At 37.5% G+C, this 20042-nt stretch overlaps 1 protein-coding gene across 4 annotated transcripts in view; it reads left to right on the forward strand.

Moving 5' to 3' along the window:
- Window positions 1-20042, forward strand: part of LOC122713183 (zwei Ig domain protein zig-8-like) — a 281302-nt gene that overhangs the window by 200780 nt on the left and 60480 nt on the right. Inside the window, exons 1-2 of one of the 4 annotated variants that reach the window (XM_043933395.1) lie at window positions 4107-4331; window positions 4517-4632. The exons of 2 other annotated variants lie outside the window; for them this stretch is intronic. The gene's annotated coding sequence lies outside the window, so the exon portion shown is untranslated. Of the gene's footprint in view, window positions 1-4106; window positions 4332-4516; window positions 4633-16990; window positions 17163-20042 lie in introns of those variants that run through there. One more of the 4 variants, XM_043933392.1, reaches the window with a different exon arrangement.

Here is a 20042-nt window from a genome sequence, read left to right on the forward strand (position 1 = left end):
CAATTGAAACGGAACGCTTCAACGTTCGTTTTCTCGTCCATACATCTTTGTTTCTTTCGTCTTTTGTTATCTTTGTTGTCATTGAACCGATATCCAACGTTTTATATATATATATATGTATGTATATAATTTTCGTTCTACTCGCGGCCATTTTGTAAACGAGGCTGGCGTGTTGCGATCGTGTCGTGCAGGATCTCGTCGACGGGACAAGGAGTGAAAGGAGGAGGAGGAGGAGGAGAAAGTGAAGGATCGTTCTGAACTTTTTGATCGATGAAAAAGTAATCGTTGACCGTGAACCGTAGAGGTTCGTTTATCTCGATTACGTAAGCCACTTCCTTTTAATTACCGCTTCATTTTCATCGCGCTTTTAATTATAACTTCGAGCCGGACAGGCCGAGCTCGAGTTACGGCGAGTTAAAAGTTTTCTTTACCGGTTTTTTTTTCTTTTTTTTTTTTTTTTTTTCATAATTTCGTTTGTTCGTTATTTCCCGTTTAATGAGTTCGCTTATTGTGTGAAACGCATTTAATGACTTTAAGGCCGTGTCCCGCACGGCTAATTCGTCTCCGGGCATCGGGGCGTTGTAGACCACGTTGTGCAATTCCCTAGGGAAAATATAGGGAATCCCATATGAAATTACGGTTCACGGTTCGATCGTCTTAAAGATGAAATTTCGCTCCAAACGTGTTTCGATCGTTCAATCGTAATTCTCTTTTCTTTTTCTCTTTCGTTCACGATCATTTGGAGAAGAATCGAGAGATTTATTTTTATCGATATGGATTGTTTTAGTACGTCTAGTTTAGATTAAATTTCGAATAGACAAGGGAGGATCGGCTAGATACGAGTTTGCAATGGAAATAGCAGGACGTAACGATTTCAAACGGAACTTGATAGGTCTCGTGGTGCTGACTGAAAGTCAAAGACGTGGAATTGTCATTGAATTAAAGCTGGCGATAATCAAACGTGGATCTATATATATATATATATATATAGAAAGACGTTTGTAGTTACGTTTCGATTCGAGTCCTTTCGCACGTGTATAGATTTTCACGTAGATTGAATTAATCTCGACTTGGTTGAAGCGAATTTCTATCATTAGACGTCATACGTTTCATTAAATTAATTGAATCCGGATGGACGAGGACGAAAGAAATTGAAGGATTCCTAATGGAAATGATTTCTTTTTTAAAAACTATGATACATTCATTTTCATTGGATGAATTAATTTCCAATTTGATTGGAATAAAATTCTATATCGTTACCGTTTTCAGATTTCAAAGTTAAGTAATTGAATCTATAAGTGGAAGAAGTGGAAGAATTAAAGGTTAATCAGCGATATCAAAAAATACTCGTTTCTATCTAATATTCAAATATCCAATAATATTAATATTATCTCTCCGTGTATCCCAATTCTTCATCCATACCGTACGTAGTGCGTGGAAAGCAAAAACTCGAGCAATTAATAAAGAGGGCAAAAAAAAAAAAAAGAAAAAAAGAAAGAAGTTATTTATCGAAAAATTCGCCGTTTTAATTAGCACTTGTAGAAAGATAGAACTGTTATTCGGACGGAACAAAGGTATTCCAAACAATTTCGTGTCACGTAGCGACACTTTCAACCGAGAGATCTTTTCTTGCCCGAGGGCCAAAGGGGTTTTGCGCTTTCACAAGATAACTTGTGCGCTCGACCTTTTCTCGCGCTCCTCCCAACGCTGTCTAGCCCCAAGGAGTTTACCGGTAACTAACAAACGCTCTTTGCGCTGCTAACGCGAACGAGTGACAACCAAGTTCCTTTTTATGTCTGCTGCCTGTTATGCGTCCTCGTCCATCGATTCGACGTGTACGCTCCTCTCCATAACAATATATCTCGCCAATTATCGTTTGCGTCAAAGAAGATTTTTTTTTTTTCTTCAAATTTCTTTGAAGAATTTTCATTTCTCGTCGATGCAATGACGTGAGGTGACGAGAGAACGTCAAGAAATTTCGGTGAAATGAAATTTGTTTGTATAACATTGTGTTATATTGTCGGAGAAAAGCGATTCGACGAAATTTGAAAAACTAAAAAAACTGGATGGGGCGGGAGTAACTCGTATTTCCAATATTTGGAAAAATAAGGGTGAAGGTTTAGAAAAATATTGACGATTCGACGAAATATCGGCGATTGAAAAGAGAATAGATAATTCGCGTGTGATTGATAAGATGAAATAATATTCAAATTTAAGAAAGCGATCGCAAGAAAAGATTAAAGAATTTTTGAAAATTTAAAATAAACCCAGTTTCGACAAATGTAATTAACGAAGCTTCTCTTGAACAAAAACTCGAGTTATCTTAATCTTTTTTCTTTTCAATCGTATCCGATTTATTTATATATTTTGACTGAAAAAAAAACTAGGATTTCGAATCGAATGGAATGAAATTAGAAGAGGTGTTTGCGCGTGCTCGAATTCGAGGATGCATACCTTCTCATGCGATATCTCGTGCGTCTGTATTCCGCGAAACCGTATGTTTGTACGATGTACAAACACGCCAACACAATGTTTATCCGAGCAGCGTTTCGAGTGGCGTGGATATGCAACACGATTTATGCAAACACGTATCTTGTAAAATCCATTCGAACGACGAAGGGATACAGGCCCTCTCTTCATTTACCTTACCTTCAATTCGGACGTTAGAAGAAACTTTAGAAGTCAAAGATTCTTGTACAATTCGAAATTTGAACGCGGCATAGGATAAGAAACGGAAAGTAAAAGAAGCTTCTTTCCTCCCCCTTTTTTTTTAAGATTCTTGTATAATTCGAAATTTGAACACGGTATAAAATAAGAAACGAAAAGTAAAGGAAGCTTCTTTTTTCCCTCTTTTTTTTTTTAAAGATTCTTGTACAATTCGAAATTTGAACACGGTATAGAATAAGAAACGAAAAGTAAAGGAAGCTTCTTTTTTCCCCCTTTTTTTTTTTAAATATTCTTGTACAATTCGAAATTTGAACACGGTATAGAATAAGAAACGAAAAGTAAAGGAAGCTTCTTTTTCCCCCCTTTTTTTTTTTAAAGATTCTTGTATAATTCGAAATTTGAACACGGCATAAGATAAGAAATGAAAAGTAAAAGAAGCTTCTTTCCTCCCCCTTTTTTTTTTAAGATTCTTGTACAATTCGAAATTTGAACACGGCATAGGATAAGAAATGAAAAGTAAAAAAAGCTTCTTTCCTCTCCTCCTTTTTTTTCTTTGAATGCGTTTGCCTTTTCCTTTCCTTCCCCTTTTCTTCTTCTTCTTCTTCTTCTTCTTCTTCTTCTTCTTTTTCTTTTCTCCTCTTTCGAAACGAAAACGACACTCGAACGACACAAATTTTTAAAATCTCCTTTGCTCTCTCAACATCTCTCGAAATATCCTCTTCCCCCGACACTTCATCGAATTTCAATCCGCGATAGCCGATTTGCGGGAGAGCTTTAAACGCGAATAAAGTTATTATTATAAGGAAGGATAAAGGTCAACTTGAATCGAAGAATTCGCTCGATTTAACAGGTTTATTATATTCCCGTTATAACAGCAAGAATATACTTGTTTCATACCTCTGTTAATATTCAATAAGGCTATGCTATGTCTCTTAATGGAGAAGATAAAGCACAAGTATTTGTTTCCAACTTATTCCCTTATACCACATACTTACATCTCGTTTTCCATTTTCGTTTCGAGGAAAATAAATATTTCAAGAGAATTGGAAAAATCACGTTCTTATCGAATGCTCAAAAGAATGTTTTCGAAAACTGGATAGGAGAGCTTTATAAAACGTTCTCGATCAAATTCTTCTTCTTCCTTCTTATCTATCAGATTATCGTATTTATCAGATTTATCAGATTACACATTTATTTATCAGATTAGAATTCTAGCGTTCTAATAAGCGGCAGAAATTTTATAAATATTCCCTCTCTCTCTCTCTCTCTCTCTTTCAATCGGCGATCTCGTTTATATTTAACGTTCGAAAGAATTTTAATTTTTATATCATCGTTCGATAACACAATCGGTCGATATCAAATTTTCCGCGACTCTGATGATTCTCATTTCGATTATTACCGTGGAAACTAGAGCATCGTAATAATTTTCAATCGTTATTTTTGATAACCTCCCCCGCATTCCTCCGAAATTTCAACCGATCCCAATCCCGCGACCGGCTTCCACAAATTTTTTCCAATTATTTCTTTATCGCTCGTGGAAGAAGTATACGAATATAGAAGTCGACTTTATCATTACAGCGCGAGAAAATGACAAACTTCTGCGTTATTCCTCTTCGAGGGAGGAGGTTGAGTTAATGCTAGACGGCGGATTTTATTATTACAAGGTAAGAGCTGGTTTATACGTATATTCGACCGCGTTGTTATCGACGTTTATATAGAGAAACAAGGTCGAAGAAACTCGAGAGACTTTCAAGTTTCTTCTCTCGGCGTGCTTTCTCCTCCTCCTCGACGAGGAGGATTATTTATTTCTCGTATAATTAATTAAACGAAGATTTATTCTGATAACTAGTTAACAACGAGGACAAGTTCACGAGCCAAGGGAAACTTGGATCCGGGAAGAAACGGGATGGAGCTAAAAACCTTGTTCGCGTTCGCCAACTTCCCAATTGGTATCGGTTTATTTAGGTGAATACTTGAACGCTTCCTTCCTTCCTTCCAGAAAGACAGAGAGAGAAAAAGAGAGAGAGAGAGAGAGAGAGAGAGAGAGAGAGAGAGAGAGAGAGAGAGATGATTCTGCATTTAGAGGCCCTATAAGGTAGGGTAACGTCTAGTTTATGTAACGGTTTCATCGATCATCGACACAAGGGTAGGTTGGCGGCATAAGAGGGGGTTGGCCTGTTACGAGTTTCATCAGAACTTTCCTGCCTACTAGACGTCGTTCGTAACCCCCTATCGCTTTACGATGCAATGATACGAGGCAACCGATGTGTCGAAACGAAACGGAAATATAAAACGTGGTTTACTTCTAACGTTTCAATGTGAAAAAAAAAAAAAAAGAAAAAAAAAGCTAAGGGGAATTTCGTAGTGATCGAATTAAATAATTTTTCACTTTTTTTTCTTGAAATGTAACGCTTTCTTTCGCTTATTTTCGCTTATCAGCATTCAAGAATATCCACAACTCCGAACTCTTAAATCCTTATTATATATTAATCCTGAAGAAAAGTGTATATAAAATATTATTTACGTTAATATCATTACCGTGGACAGACAGATTGGTACAAAAACTATTAAAAATAATATCCTCACGCGCAGATATCGGTGCCAGAGACGAACGAAAAATCGATATAGGGCGAGAAATTAATAAATGGAACACGAAAAATGGAAGAAAAGAAAAGAAACAAAAAAAAAAAAGAAAGAAAGAAAGAAAGAAAGAAAGAAAGAAAGAAAAGAAAAATGAAATCTTCGATGGATTTACGATTTCGAAACTTTATCCGGAGGATTAATCGCGGCGATATTTATGAGAGGCGGCCTGCCTCCCTCTCCAAATGAATCGCGCGTGCTCCACACCTTTTAATTCCGGTCTCCAGCAGGTGGATCCGGCTCATGACAGGCTCATTCCGCTAATTTTCCGCGAGAATCATCCCCGGGAGCCGGGGGAGGGGGAGAGGGGATCCTTAATCCTGATAAATGGGAAAATGACCCCCGGCGTGTCTCTCGAGCGGGGACTCGTTTTTCCGAGTGGCGGAGAGAACCCGTTAATAAATTTGTGTTTACTATGTCTGGCCAGTCCGCGGGATATTTTTGTGTCTCCGGCTATCTCCTACCGCCCCTGCGTGGAACGCATAAATATTCAGGTGGCGGTGGAGAGGGGGAGGATGGCTAGTTCTCCCTGTATTAACCAATCTCTGCGTTCCACGCAATCTCGTGCCACGTGTTCCACGGATTAGGATAGTTTAATCGCGTATCCGATATAATATATAGCTTAAGCTTGAAATAATTGGTACGTGAAAGGAATGTTGTTTTTCTTTCTTTCATTGTTGTGCTTCAAAGAATCTTTTTTTCCTTTTCTTTTCTTCTTTTCTTTCTTTTTGTCGGAAGGAATATTTATCGTTCGCGGTGAATTTGTTAACGGAGATGTCTCGATGTAAGCTGAAAGGGAAGGTTCTTCTTTCTTGTTGTTGAATGTACACCGTTCATTTTTAGTCAAAAGAAATTTGCGGTTTATGCGCAAAGGTTTCCGGATATTGTTTTTAACAATCTAAACACAGCTTTTAAACAATCTATATTCGAGAGAAATATTCTTCCTCTTTCTCGTTATATCGTTCTTGTTCTTGGCTCGATCAAAAGTCTTCTCGTTTCTTTCGAAAGAAGAAAATTTTTCTTTTCGTTCGAGTGCAAGTGATATAGTTAATCTTTCAAGTTTCAGAGACTAATTTATGCAAGAAGATTGTGAATATTGTTTTAACTTAATCTAATCTTTAAACAATCTATAGGTGAAAGAATATTCTTCTTTGTTTTTGTGTGATTTGCAGATTTGTTATTTCAACTTAATCCAGCTTTTAAACAATCCGTACGTAAAATAAAGGAATATTTTATTTCTAGTATTAGATTGGTGAAAGATCTTTTTTTCAAAAGAAATTTGTATGTTACACAAATGAATTTGCAATGTACGATGTAGATATCGTCGACTTAATCTAACCTAAGCTTTTCTAATGAAACAATCGATTTCAAATTTTTCGATATCAAAATAGAATATAAAGAAAAAAAAAAGAAATAGAAAAAATTAACGCATTCACAAGTAAAGCGAAATTATAATCGATCATTTCCTATCACGGAATAAATAGTTTCTTAGATATCAAAGAATTTAATACGGAATAATTATCGAAGCAAAGACTTCCTAACCTAACTTTTCCATGTTAGAATAGAATATTTAAAAACAGAAAAAAACAAACAGAAATGATTAATACGTTCACAAATAAAACAAAATTTATTGATCGATCGAATCATTATCGAATTAATCGATCATTTCCTATCACGGAATAAATGATTTCTCAGACATCAAAAAATCTAAGGAATCTATAGGATAATTATCGAAGCAAAGACTTAACCTAACTTTTCTAATAGAACAATCGATTTCAAACTTTTCGATGTCAAAATAAAATATTTAAAAACAGAAAAGAAATTAGAAACGATTAACGCGTTCACAAATAAAGTGAAATCAATCGATCATTTCCTATCACAGAATAAATAATTTCTCAGACATCAAAGAATCTAATACAGGATAATTATCGAAGCAAAGATTTAACCTAACTTTTCTAACTTAACCTAACTTTTTTAATAGAACAATCGATTTCAAACTTTTCGATGTCAAAATAAAATATTTAAAAACAGAAAAGAAACTAGAAACGATTAACGTGTTCACAAATAAAGCGAAATCAATCATTTCCTATCACAGAATAAATAATTTCTCAGACATCAAAGAATCTAATACAGGATAATTATCGAAGCAAAGACTTAACCTAACTTTTCTAATCAATCGATTTCAAACTTTTCGATATCAAAATAAAATATTTAAAAACAGAAAAGAAACTAGAAACGATTAACGTGTTCACAAATAAAGCGAAATCAATCATTTCCTATCACAGAATAAATAATTTCTCAGACATCAAAGAATCTAATACAGGATAATTATCGAAGCAAAGACTTAACCTAACTTTTCTAATACAATCGATTTCAAACTTTTCGATGCCAAAATAAAATATTTAAAAACAGAAAAGAAATTAGAAACGATTAACGCGTTCACAACTAAAGCGAAATTATTCGATCATTTCCTATCACAGAATAAATAATTTCTCTGTGCGATGTGTTCTCGCGAGGTGATGGCAAACGTCAAAGAATCTAATACGGGATAGTTATCGAGGCAAAGATTCCTCCTTCTCTTCGCGAATGTGAATGATCGAAATGAGGGTGACGCGGGAATATAAAACGCGTACGCGACTCGGTGTTCCAAGTTTCGATCACCTTCGTTCCGCTTTGATACAAAGACACGGATGTGATAAAGAATGGCTTCTATCCGACGACGTGCCGCGGAAGATCGATCAAAGCTAAGCAGATGAAATTTTTCATCGATGCCTTCTGAATACGGGAACGAGGCCGGAGTTTCGTCATCCTATATCTATTGCGCGTTTTATCGTTTCCCATCCAAATCATTCTCTTTTAATGACGCCTCTTCCTCCCCTCTCTCCCTCTCTCCACTTATTCCCTTATTTTTATCGCGCCGTTCTTTTTCCTCCCTTTTATGGAAAATGTTTTGAAACGAGTTATATTCATATAACTTATATTCATATATATATATAAGATTATTCGAAGAAAGTTACGTTGATCTTTTCGTTTGGTTTCGTTCTTGTATTTCGAAGAGGGGGTCGTTTCGAGAGAAATTACCCGCTTGTTCCATCTATCGTCTTCGCGTTCGCATTTTTTTCTTTCCTTTAATCGTTTATCAAATTTTCACCTCTACCTCTACTGCTTCTCGTAACAAATTCGTGCGACGTCGATTTGTTGCGAAAGTACGATTAGACTGTTGAGCCTGATTTCGCGAAATTCCGTCAAAGCGGAGGGAGGATAAATACGCGTGCCACGCGTACAAATACGATTAAGGGAAGGGAGGAGCATGAACGTTGATGCAACTCGTGAGCGCAAAGGTCTCTGACAGAAACACTTCTCAACGTAATGCTGGGACCAATCGAGCAACTGTGTACGACTACTACCACCAAGTTACCACGGTTCCATTGTAATCTGAAGTCGCTATTAGGGGAGAGGGCGCAGACGTCTCGTATTAACCCTCCAACAATGCGAGGGATACGAATGGTTAGCGTAATTTGCCAGTGTCGAAATTCGTGGATGCACGAAGTCTCCAGACGTTTCACCCTCCCCGGTTTCAACCCCAGTCAGGAGGACCCATGCCACAATTACAAGCGCGAGGTTTCCATTTCGATTTCCCTTCTATCCTATACGAAGGGAAAAAAAGAAGGAATCTTTCTGTATAAATCGCGCGAATGCACAAGGATTCTTTCCCGATTTCTTCTTTCGCTCGAACGTGATCGATACACCTTTAACCCTCTATCTTGTACCAATCTTTTATCGATCCGTCTGAGAAAGGAATCTTCCTTTTTGCTTCTTGTATAAATTCTCGAACACGCTGTTTCACTTCTCGTTCCTCGACAGAGAATTTCGTCACCGTTCGATTTTTATTAGCCAGTATCCCCGAACGTGATCGCCTCGACGATCTTCCATCGGTGTGGAAACAAAAAAAAAAAGTATCGATTCGTTGGAGAAAACGTGTCCAAATGTTCTTCTGCTCGCGTGGAAAAAAACCTAGCATTTTCGGACCTTCGGTTTCAGAAATTCGAGGGTGCATTGTTTAAGACGTTTCACCCCTCGTTTCAATCCGGTACAAAGGATCTCTCCACTTCTTTCGACTTTCGCCCCAAGTGATCAACCTCTTCTATCCCGTCTGCGCGCAATTTCCTATCGAAATTTAAAAAAAAAAAAAAATGAAGAAATCGTCTTGCGATCTTTAAGAAAAAGTAAAAATTGAAAAATTGAAAAATTGTTTTGTTTTAACCTCCTCCTTTAAAAGTATTTAAAGGTTTACCATTCCAAATCAATCAAATTAATCTTCGTTGAATTCTGTTACACGATCGAAAGAGATCCTACAATATACGTTGCTTTCTCTAAGGAGAGACAATGGAATCAAGATTAAAATGGCGGTTTTAATATTTTGATCAAAGATGTTGGCGGGTGTTCCACGACGATACCTAGCCGACCATTGTAATTCGAAATCGTGCAACCCAAACTCACCCCGTCTCGCATTAACTGTCAAGCCTTTAGGGCCGGGTAGTTGCAGCAATTTCAGTAGTGGAGGAATTTGCGGCCGCTTCAACCCGCGAGATACCCGCTCTGAGAATATCCGCTAAGTTTTCGAGGAATTTGAATTATCCCCAGGACTTGGCCGCCGTCGCTGTGGATACCAACTTTTCGATTCCTGTAATTATACGTAGCGTCGAGCCTCTTACCCTTTGTGCATCCGCTTTTTGTTAACGACTTCTCGCGAAATACCTCCCCTTCCCCTTTGTTTCCTTGTTCCGCACTTTTCAACTTTCACAAGTTTCTTTCCCCAACCCGTGTTTCCTCAGGCTGTTAGAAAGGCCGACCGAAATGGCGCGCGATTCGAACTCGAATGATTTTGAGATTTTGTGTTTAATACTTTCTTTCGAATATATCGTCTTATACATGACGCGAATCTTTTCTCGCTTGAACACTTTTAATGTAAAACGCAGTGTCCAAGATAAAGAAAAAAAGAAAAGATGAAAGAATTAAATAGGGGGATTTCTTTTATTCTAGAATATAATATCCTCGGTATTTTTATATTACTTGAGGATCGATATTGATTCGTTTGATTCATGTGCAAGAAGAATATAGAATTTTTTTCATTTGTTTTTATTATATATCTATATTTAATTAATTTAATTGATAAGATCGATTCGGTAGATTTTTTTTATAGATACAGCCAAAAAGAGAAAAAAGGAAAGGAAGATTTCGATTTAAATATAGACCGACACACGATAAAAGGAATGATCTCTGGTTCCGTAATCTCGCGGCATTCCCAAAGTTTCTGGCGGAGAAGCGACGTCAAAAGGAGAGAAACTTTACCCAAACTTTGACTCCGTAACTTGACACAATCATGAACGCGTACGTATACACTTACTTTCCTCTTCTCCCAACCCCATCCTTTATTCGATGGGCCAAGGAGGTTGAGGAGCTTTTGGATTCGGCAAACGAGCACGTTTACTCTCGTTAACGCGAGTGCCGTGGGCTGATTTATCCTCTTTACTTTGCCACGACAATCTCTCGCCGGCCGAGACTCGAAGCGGCCGATAAGAAATGGAGGAGCACGAAATCGTTCGTCTTACGTGATTCTCCCTTATCCAGCGCGGGAATAGATTGAAAAAAAAAAGTTCTCTCCCCGACTTTCCCCCATGAAAATTCGTCCTCCAATCGATCGAATTGATTATCAAAAGCCCTATCCCCGATCGCATTAGTCTCTCTCTCTCTCTCTCTCTTTCTTTCTCTGTTTCTGTCTCTCTCTATTCCCCGATTAACGAATCGGCAGCGATCAGAGGAAAAAAAAAAAAAAAAAAAAAAAAGATTCGTCGTGTCGTGGAGAGGAATATATTTGAGAAATAAATAAAAGAAGCTTCTCTATTTAATTCTTTTATTTTATTCTAGTTCAGTTTATTTTATTTTATTTTATTTTACTACTTTGGACAGTACGGGGTTGATATCGGATAAAAAAAAAAAAAAAAAAAAAGGAAAGGTATTGGAAGTGATCAAGGGGAAAAAAAGATTCGTGTCATAGGTCGAATGTATATATTCGAGAGTAAAACTCAAAGAGCTTCTCTCTATTCAGCTGTTTTTATTCTTGTTGCGAGCGTTGTTCTCGACGCTGCTCGACTTGATATTGGATAAACGAGGATTGGATAAATGATGAGAGAGAGAGAAAATAAAGAGATTGTCGATCGGAAATTGTAAAATAAGAGGGTGTGAAATTCGCGAGAGCCGCCCTCTCGAGGGTATTTTTTGACATTCGCGTTGACATCGACGCGGTAAACGAGTTTGCGAAAACCGATCCGAGACGATTTCGAAAGTGAAACTCGCGAGGCTTGCTCTCAAGCGTATTTTCGCCGAGTGGACATCGCGTCGAAAGTGACAATTATTTTTTTGAATGGTTCCTCGAGAGACTTCCAACACTCCAAAGGGTTGTTACATCCCTTCAGGGTATGAATATATTTGAGAATAAAACTTTCGAGAGTCGCTCTCTCTCTCTATTTTTCGGCAAGTGGATACTGCGTTGAGAGCGACAATGACTCTTGGATACTTCCCTTAGGGGGATTCCTGACCCCTTTCTTTAAAGCGCGAATAGATTCGAGGGTAAAAATTGTTTTTGAGATGTATTTTTTTTTTTTTGTAAATGAACACTTCGTTCGAAAAATCAATTCTTCGTATTCGTATTCCTGAAGGAATACCTGCAAATACGCTTGAAAATCGAGAGTCCAATTTCCATTTTCGCGAGAAAATACTCTGGAGAGCGATTCTGGAGAATTTTTCTTTTTTGTAATTTTTTCAGATAAATTCGTAACACCGGAGGGCGGGGGAAGATTGATCTCGGAATTCACGGGACGCGATCGTCATTGTCGAGTGATAATAACGACACGCAACCCTCTCCGGATCGCGGCGGAGGACAAAGAGTCGGGCGACAGCGGCCATTAAATACTCCGGCCACCGGGCAACTAAGGAGTAAAAGTAACAATGGATAGGCGACAATTTTATGTAAAGAGTGGTTTAACGAATGGCATTGTTATCGTTTCGAGATGAAAAATTATGAAAGCTCTCAAAGGGAGCAAGGATGAGTGGAATGGAGGGGAGGAAGAGAGAGAGAGAGAGAGAGGAGGAGGCGAGAAACCGTGAGATGGAAATGAAAAGCGCGAGAAGAAACGGGCACCTGGTGCGAGGTAAATCAATAGGTTCTTCTTCGCAAAGAACGAAGAAAAAGATGTCCCTGAATAAGTACTCCTCTCTCCGCTTCCCCTTTGTCCGTTCGATTATTCGCCACCCTTCGATTCAATGGAATGCGACTTTAATAAACTGATTTTCGAGATTCTTGAATTAATACTTTCCGTTTTAATCTTTCTCTCTAGAGTCTAGGTTTTGCTCTTTGTTCGACGTATTTACAGGAATTGGTAACCCGTCGAGGATAGGATAAAAGTTTTTCATATTTTTTCCTAATTTTTTCTTAATAAAATTGAAAAACTTCCTTATTTTCTTGGAAAGCGGAAATATTGGAAAGTGAGTTTATTTATCCAAAGCGATTTATTATTTTTTTTTCACCCCTCTTTTTTCAAAAAATCTTTCCAATTTTATCCTTTTTCTTTTTTCCCTTTGGCTTAATTACTTTTCCTAATTCCTTTTAATCGTGATACTGGAATGGAACGGAAAGGAAATTCTCGAATTCTTTACTATTTTAATACGTATACGAGAATTACGTTACGGGGAAACACGAGACGGAATAAAGGAGGAATACAGAATTTTTACACGCGACCTTAACTTTACGAGGAGAGCCGGAAACTCTAGCGAGGTGAAGAAAAAAAATTCCAAATGAAATCCAACGCTCGTAAAAATGTAAAAATTATTTTGAAAAAATTTCAAAAATCGGATACGCACATTTTTAAACACCTCGATAAATTCCCGATACCGTGCAATATTTCTCTTCGATGCAATATTTTCTACGAAATTATCCGGTTTATTTAGTTTGGAACAAAGGCAAATATGTGTATGTCTATACATATATATATATATAGAACGTGTATACGAATTTATTCGCTTATCTTTTTAACTGCGGTCGAAGCTTTTCCCAAACAGCGAACGAGGTTGACCAGAATATTCCAGTAAATACTATTCCACGCGCGCGAACACCACTTTAAAATTGTTATCCGAAATGTACACGGTTTACTATTACGAGATGAAAAAAAAAAAAGCTAGAAAAAAAAGGGGGGACAAAAAAAGGGAAAATCTTTTCATCGAACTTTGATAGCGCGTTGTTAATGTCATTTCATCGAAATCTAAAGCACAAACTGTTTTCATTTAGTGTTCTCTCTCTCTCGTTCCTTTTGAGGGCTATGAATTGATGGGATAATTAGAGCCGTAGCTCTATAAACTCCATTTGTTTGCATTGCATCCGTTTCCATTCGATAAATTGTTTCATCGAACGTATACTTTTTGTTTTCTCTCTCTCTCTTTTTTTTTTTTTACAAAAATCCGTATTTCCAAACAATCTTACAACCTATTCCATTCCAAGAGGATTGAAGGCGAAAAGAAAAAAAGCTGAACCTATCATCGGAACGTCGAACGAAGAATTTTTTTCAACTTTAATCGATTTACATATTCCATACGATAATAATTTTTACGTTTTAAAATTAAATTTATTTATTTCTCGTTTCGTAACCCAATGACCGATTTAATTAATTTTTTACTCGAATTATTTATTTTTCATCCGTATTTGCACGTTGCATGACGATTCGAGTTTTCCCAGTGAAACAAAAATTTTTCTTTCTTTTTTTTTTTTTTTTTTTCAAAATTTTCCAAATAAATTAATACGAACGTTCGATTAATCCTAAAGAGTTAATCATGGTTTTCCTAATCATCCAGATCACCATATTTCGCGCAGCAGGTGTTCACGATGCTCATAACGGGGTTAATGAATTATTTATCATCATCGTAAATTTTCCAATTATCCATATTTATACGTAATTAATCCATATCTCATAGCGACGAGTGTTCACTCATATTGTTCGTCATTATTTTGCAACCTCGTCGTGACGAGAATCATGAGAAAACTCCATGAGCCGTTCCATCTCTATCAACTGCGGAGAAACGTTTTTCTCGTGACGATTTACACGATAAAACCATTGTCCCTCGCAAAACTCTTTTCTTTCGAGATTACGTTAGCGCGTAATTTACAACGCGACCGACCCTCCTCCGCATTTGTCGCACCAGGAAACACGGAAACGCGAATTGAAAGGATTCGCTCGATTCGCGCAAGAAATCTATTTGTAACGTTTCCTTTTTTCCCCCCTTCCTCTCCTCCCTCTTCTCCCCCACCCCATCGTTCGTGTAAACGCTTATGCATGGTTTGTTACAAGCGAGCAGCAACGTTTGTCCCGGATATTTGAAAACGTCGCGGTTGAAAAAGAAGTAAAAGAATAATTTGTAACGCGGATATGTGTGTGTGTGTGTGTGTGTGTGCTGTACAGAGGAATGAAAAAGTGCAATATGTTCCTGGATAACGTCGTCGTCATTTGTACCTGTTGAAGAAATCGTGTAACGCTCCACGTCCTCGTCCACGATTGCTGCCCATTTCTGTCGTCTCGAACTACGGCTTTCAACGTCAAAGAGATCATAAGATTACCGAATCGACTATTTCTTTGACATTTTGTTTAGGTTTGAGACTATTACTCTTCTTTAATAATACGGGGGAAAAAATATGATATTTTTTTAGAGTGGACGAGTGATATTTCTTTTTGGATTACGATTCATCTAAGGAGTTGAAATTAAATTAATTTTGATTAATGAGGGAGAAAGAGAGAGGGAGAGAAAAAAGTACATTAAAAAAGAAAAAGATGAAAGGGAAGGGAAGGAGGATTGGAAGTAAATAGGAAGATCTGAATCAAGATCTAGAGTCGTGATTTTATCGAGATGACGCGTTGAATTGAAATAGAGAAAAGGGAAAGATAAAGCTCCAAGGCGAAGGAAAAGAAAAAGAACGAGATAAGGAAGAAAAAAGAAGAAAGAATAGAAGAAAGACGTAAATATCTATATCAATATCTAGAATCGTAATTTTATCGAAATAACATGAAGGGAGGGAAAAAAAAAGAGAAAAAAAGATAAAAATCCGGACGAAATAGAAAGAGAAACAAAGAAGAAGAGAAAAGGAGGAGAGTTAGAAATAAATATCGATAACAACGAGAGAGAAAGATACACCAGAATCATAATCTTATCCAAATAACGACACGTATCTACGTAGAATTAAAGAAGAAGAAGAGAAACAAAAAAAAGACAACAAAAAAAGAACGAACGAAAGGGAATAAATATCGATATCAACATCTAGAATCGTAATTTTATCGAAATAACGTGGAGGGAAAAAAAAAGAGAGAAAAGAAGATAAAAATCCGAGCGAAATAGAAAGAGAAACAAAGAAGAAGAGAAAAGGAGAAGAGCTAGAAATAAATAAATATCGATAACAACGAGAGAAAAAGACAAGATACACCAGAATCATAATCCTATCCAAATAACGACACGTACGTAGAATTAAAGAAAAAGAAGAGAAACAAACAAACAAAAAGACAACAAAAAAAGAACGAGCGAAAGGGAATAAATACCGATATCAACATAGGTAGGATCGTAATTTTATCGGAATAACGTTGAATTAAAAAGGAAGGGGAAAAAGGGAGAGAAGAATAAGAAGAAGAGAAGATGGGAAGTCGGGGGAGGGGGGAGGTTTACAGGCTTCTTGTCAAAAAAGATGAAGTCACCGGTGGTTTTGGGGCGGCACTGAGAACAGGGGTGGACGAGTTGTTTAAGGTAGGGGGCATGCGCGGCGTCCGGGGGTGCAGGCGGCCGCCAGGGGGTTAGTCGCTTGCCAACAACACGACGCGACGCGTCGCTTGCGCATCGCGATCGCTCGACCAGTTTTGCCGCGTATTACGCTCCGTACGTACGTACGTACGTACGTACGCTCTCTCTTCGTCCTCTCTCTCTCTCTCTCTCTCTACCCCCTTTCCTCGTGTATTCCTCGCGCATACATCGACGCATCGAGAGAGATATATATATATATATATATATATAATGAGTGCGCGCGTGTGTGTATGTGTGTGTGTGTGCATTCCTCTCTACGCGATACACCGCGGCGGGATTCATCTTGCGCGCTTTCTTTTCCCTTTTTACCGCGTTTTCCAAAGTTTCGCCTCACAGTGAACGAACATTATTAATGGAAACGTCTCCGTTTACGTAATAGGGAGGATTGTAGCCAAGGGTTGTATACACGCTCCCTTGGATATTCACGCTTTGCGAGAGTTACGTACATAAAGTGATCCCCGTGAAAGTCGTGGAAAGTTTATATCAGGACGGGTATTATGTCAAGATGAGAACGGTGGTGGATAGGTCGAGGACTTTGGAGTGGGACGTGGATCGAGAACTAAGGGAATTCGTTCTCTCTTGGTGAACTTGGTGAACGAGGTGCGAGGAATCGGTGTCGATAGGGAGGATCGAAGTGATCGGGAGGAATCGAAGTGCGTCGAGAGAGTGGACCGAGGGTGAGAATTTTCTAGTTTTTGTTTTTTTTTTTTTTTTCTTTTTTTTTCTCTCTCTCTGTGACACGCTCACACGTCGTCTCTATGTACGACGAGGAAACTGGTGATATACGTGACACACGAGTGGAATCGGAAACTTGCCATTGAGAGTACTGCAACGTGTTACCGTCATTGCGGTGAACGACGCGAAAAAGTGCGCGTAACTTCGATCTGCCTCGTGCAAGGGACCGTTATCTATTCCTTTTTTTGAGGGGAGATCTTACGCGTTTAACCGACAAAGGGGAAGCGAAGGTACGTTCTTCCTACTCCTCGATTATTATTTAACACGAGTTAGAGAAAATAATCCACGCGTTATTTATCCTTTTATTTATCCCCGAAGTATTTTTTCCAAGTATTTTATTCTAAATTTCTTCTCGATTCTTTCAATCGTCTTCTGTTTTTTTCTTTTTTTCTTTTTCAATTAAAACGACGAGATAAAAAATTTATTCGTATTGAATACGGGCGAGATATTACACGGACTGATCGTTCCCCGGATACCTGGAATTTATCGGCTCGATTTATATGATAATTACACCGCGAAAATATTATCCAAATATATCCTCGACCGATTTTTCTGTCACGCCATGAAACACGAGATACACGTACGACGACAATGTTAAATCTATCTAGGATTTATTGAAAACGCGTTAATGTAATTTACATAATAATTATAGCATAAATCGATAGGAATTAATTTGATAACAAGAGATACTTTGCTCGAAACGGGATTAAATAGGTATAGCGATACACACGAGCCACCTAACAATTATAACCACTCTGTACGTGTTATATTCGTTATAAAGCGCGAGCATATGTATATATATATATATGATATATCGCGGATACTTATAAGCTGTGGCTAACTCGCTCAAATACATTATGTAATACGGGCATACATTGAAACTAATTACGTAACTTTGTTTTCCGTTTTAACAATGAAATTACTATATTATCTAGCAGAACGTGGACCGTGCACCACCGTGCACATCGATGCATAGGGACCACCACCACCACCACCACCACCACGTTGATTTTGTAATTTAATTTCGAAATTCTGCCCCGGGCTAGGATACTCTAGGAGAAGGATAGCAGGGAAGAGGGCTGTGTTTCTACGCGGAAAATCGGTAAAGCGGAGTGTATCCTAAGATTCCGTGCAAAATTTTCCCTCGCCGAATAATAAGCAAAACTTTTGGAAATTTAAACATACGCGTATAATCGAGGGAGATTCGCTACATCCTCGCTATTATTTCCGAGTCAAGCGAGTGAATCGTCGGAAAGAGTATTCGCCCCTTCCTTCGTTATTCGATCTCGTTCGCGATTTTTTGAATTGTTGGACAGAAAGAAATTCGTTTCAATCCTTGTAACGATTCGCGGATTACGATTCTCTTTGTACGAGACGATTTTACCGAAAAAACGAGTGTTTTACGGATTTCCTTTTTTTTTTGAAAAAGAACGAAAGGTCAACGATTCCGTTGAAAAAAAAGGGGAAAAAAGAAGGGAGAGGATCGTTAATTGTTTTTATTTTCACGTGACGCGAAATTGTCCATCAATCGTTGATATCGATATCAGCATACATCGCGTGTCTTCCCTCTAGGATTAAATGAGCGACGGTAACGTAACGTTCTCGTTTTAATCGAAGCATTTCGTACACCGTATCGCGCTTATCCGAAACGGGACGTGCTTTATCGATAATGGTCAATTTCGTTTTTCGTAATGATCGATAAATGCTCTGCAATCTCGCTATAATTATCGCGAAACGCTAGAAGGATGTGCTCCCCTCGGATTACAATTTTCTACCGTGAATCGCAATATTTCTTTCAATTGGAAGTTATCTTCTTTTTCTTTTCTTTTCGGATGAAAATCAAGCTGACACGTTATAATTTCCTTTTTCGGATCTCTTCTGGAATAACAATCTTATTTTTATTACGTAAATAATGTATCGTATCCTTTCGAATTTGGAACGTTTCTCGAAATTTTTGCTCTACGATCGAAAGTTTAAGAAAATTAAAGAGTTGTCTGTTTAGGAAACTCAAGATCAAACTGCTGTAATTTTTGCTCTATACTCGATGATCAGTTGTTTAGAGGAAAATTAAAGAGTTGTCTGTTTAGGAAATTCAAGATCAAATTACTGTTAAGCAATTTGGAACTCGAAATTTTTGCTCTACACTCGAAAATCGATCGTTTGGAAGAAAATTAAAGAGTTGTCTGTTTAGGAAATTCAAGATCAAACTACTGTTGAGCAATTTGGAACTCGAAATTTTTGTTTTACAAATTTTTATATATAATATTTTTATATTATTTTAGTTTTATAAATTTTTGTTTTTCGAAAATTGATCGTTTGGAAGAAAATTAAAGAGTTGTCTGTTTAGGAAACTCAAGATCAAAATGCTGTAATTTTTGCTTTATGATCGAAAGTTTAGGGGAAAATTAAAGAGTTGTCTGTTTAGGAAATTCAAGATCAAAATGCTGTTGAGCAATTTGGAATTCGAAATTTTTATTCTACACTTGAAAATCGGTCGTTTAGAGGAAAATTAAAGACTTTTCTGTTTAGGAAACTCAAGATCAAACTGCTGTAATTTTTGCTTTATGATCGAAAGTTTAGGAAAAAATTAAAGAGTTGTCTGTTTAGGAAATTCAAGATCAAAATGCTGTTGAGCAATTTGGAACTCGAAATTTTTGTTTTACACTCAAAAATTGATCGTTTGGAAGAAAATTAAAGAGTTGTCTGTTTAAGAAACTCAAAATCAAATTGCTGTTATTTTTGCTTTATGATCGAAAGTTTAGGAAAAAATTAAAGAGTTGTCTGTTTAGGAAATTCAAGATCAAACTGTTGTTGAGCAATTTGGAACTCGAAATTTTTGCTCTAAACTCGAAAATCGATCGTTTGGAAGAAAATTAAAGAGTTGTCCGTTTAGGAAACTCAAGGTCAAACTGTTGTTGAGCAAATTCGTTGCTAGGTACGACAGTAATTGTGGTAGTGGAGCAGTTGGCAGCTGTGGGTAACAGTAAGCTTAGTAAGGCCTAAAGTCTCAACCCCCGAGTTCATTAATTTTGTTGCCCATAACTTGGTCCTCTGTGCTGCCCCGTGTAACACTGTCCTAAAGTGAAGCTTCCTCGAGTTTCCACTCCACT

Source organism: Apis laboriosa, unplaced genomic scaffold (assembly GCF_014066325.1).
Source record: "Apis laboriosa isolate Shangri-la unplaced genomic scaffold, ASM1406632v1 scaffold23_cov150, whole genome shotgun sequence".
Lineage (NCBI taxonomy): Eukaryota > Metazoa > Arthropoda > Insecta > Hymenoptera > Apidae > Apis > Apis laboriosa.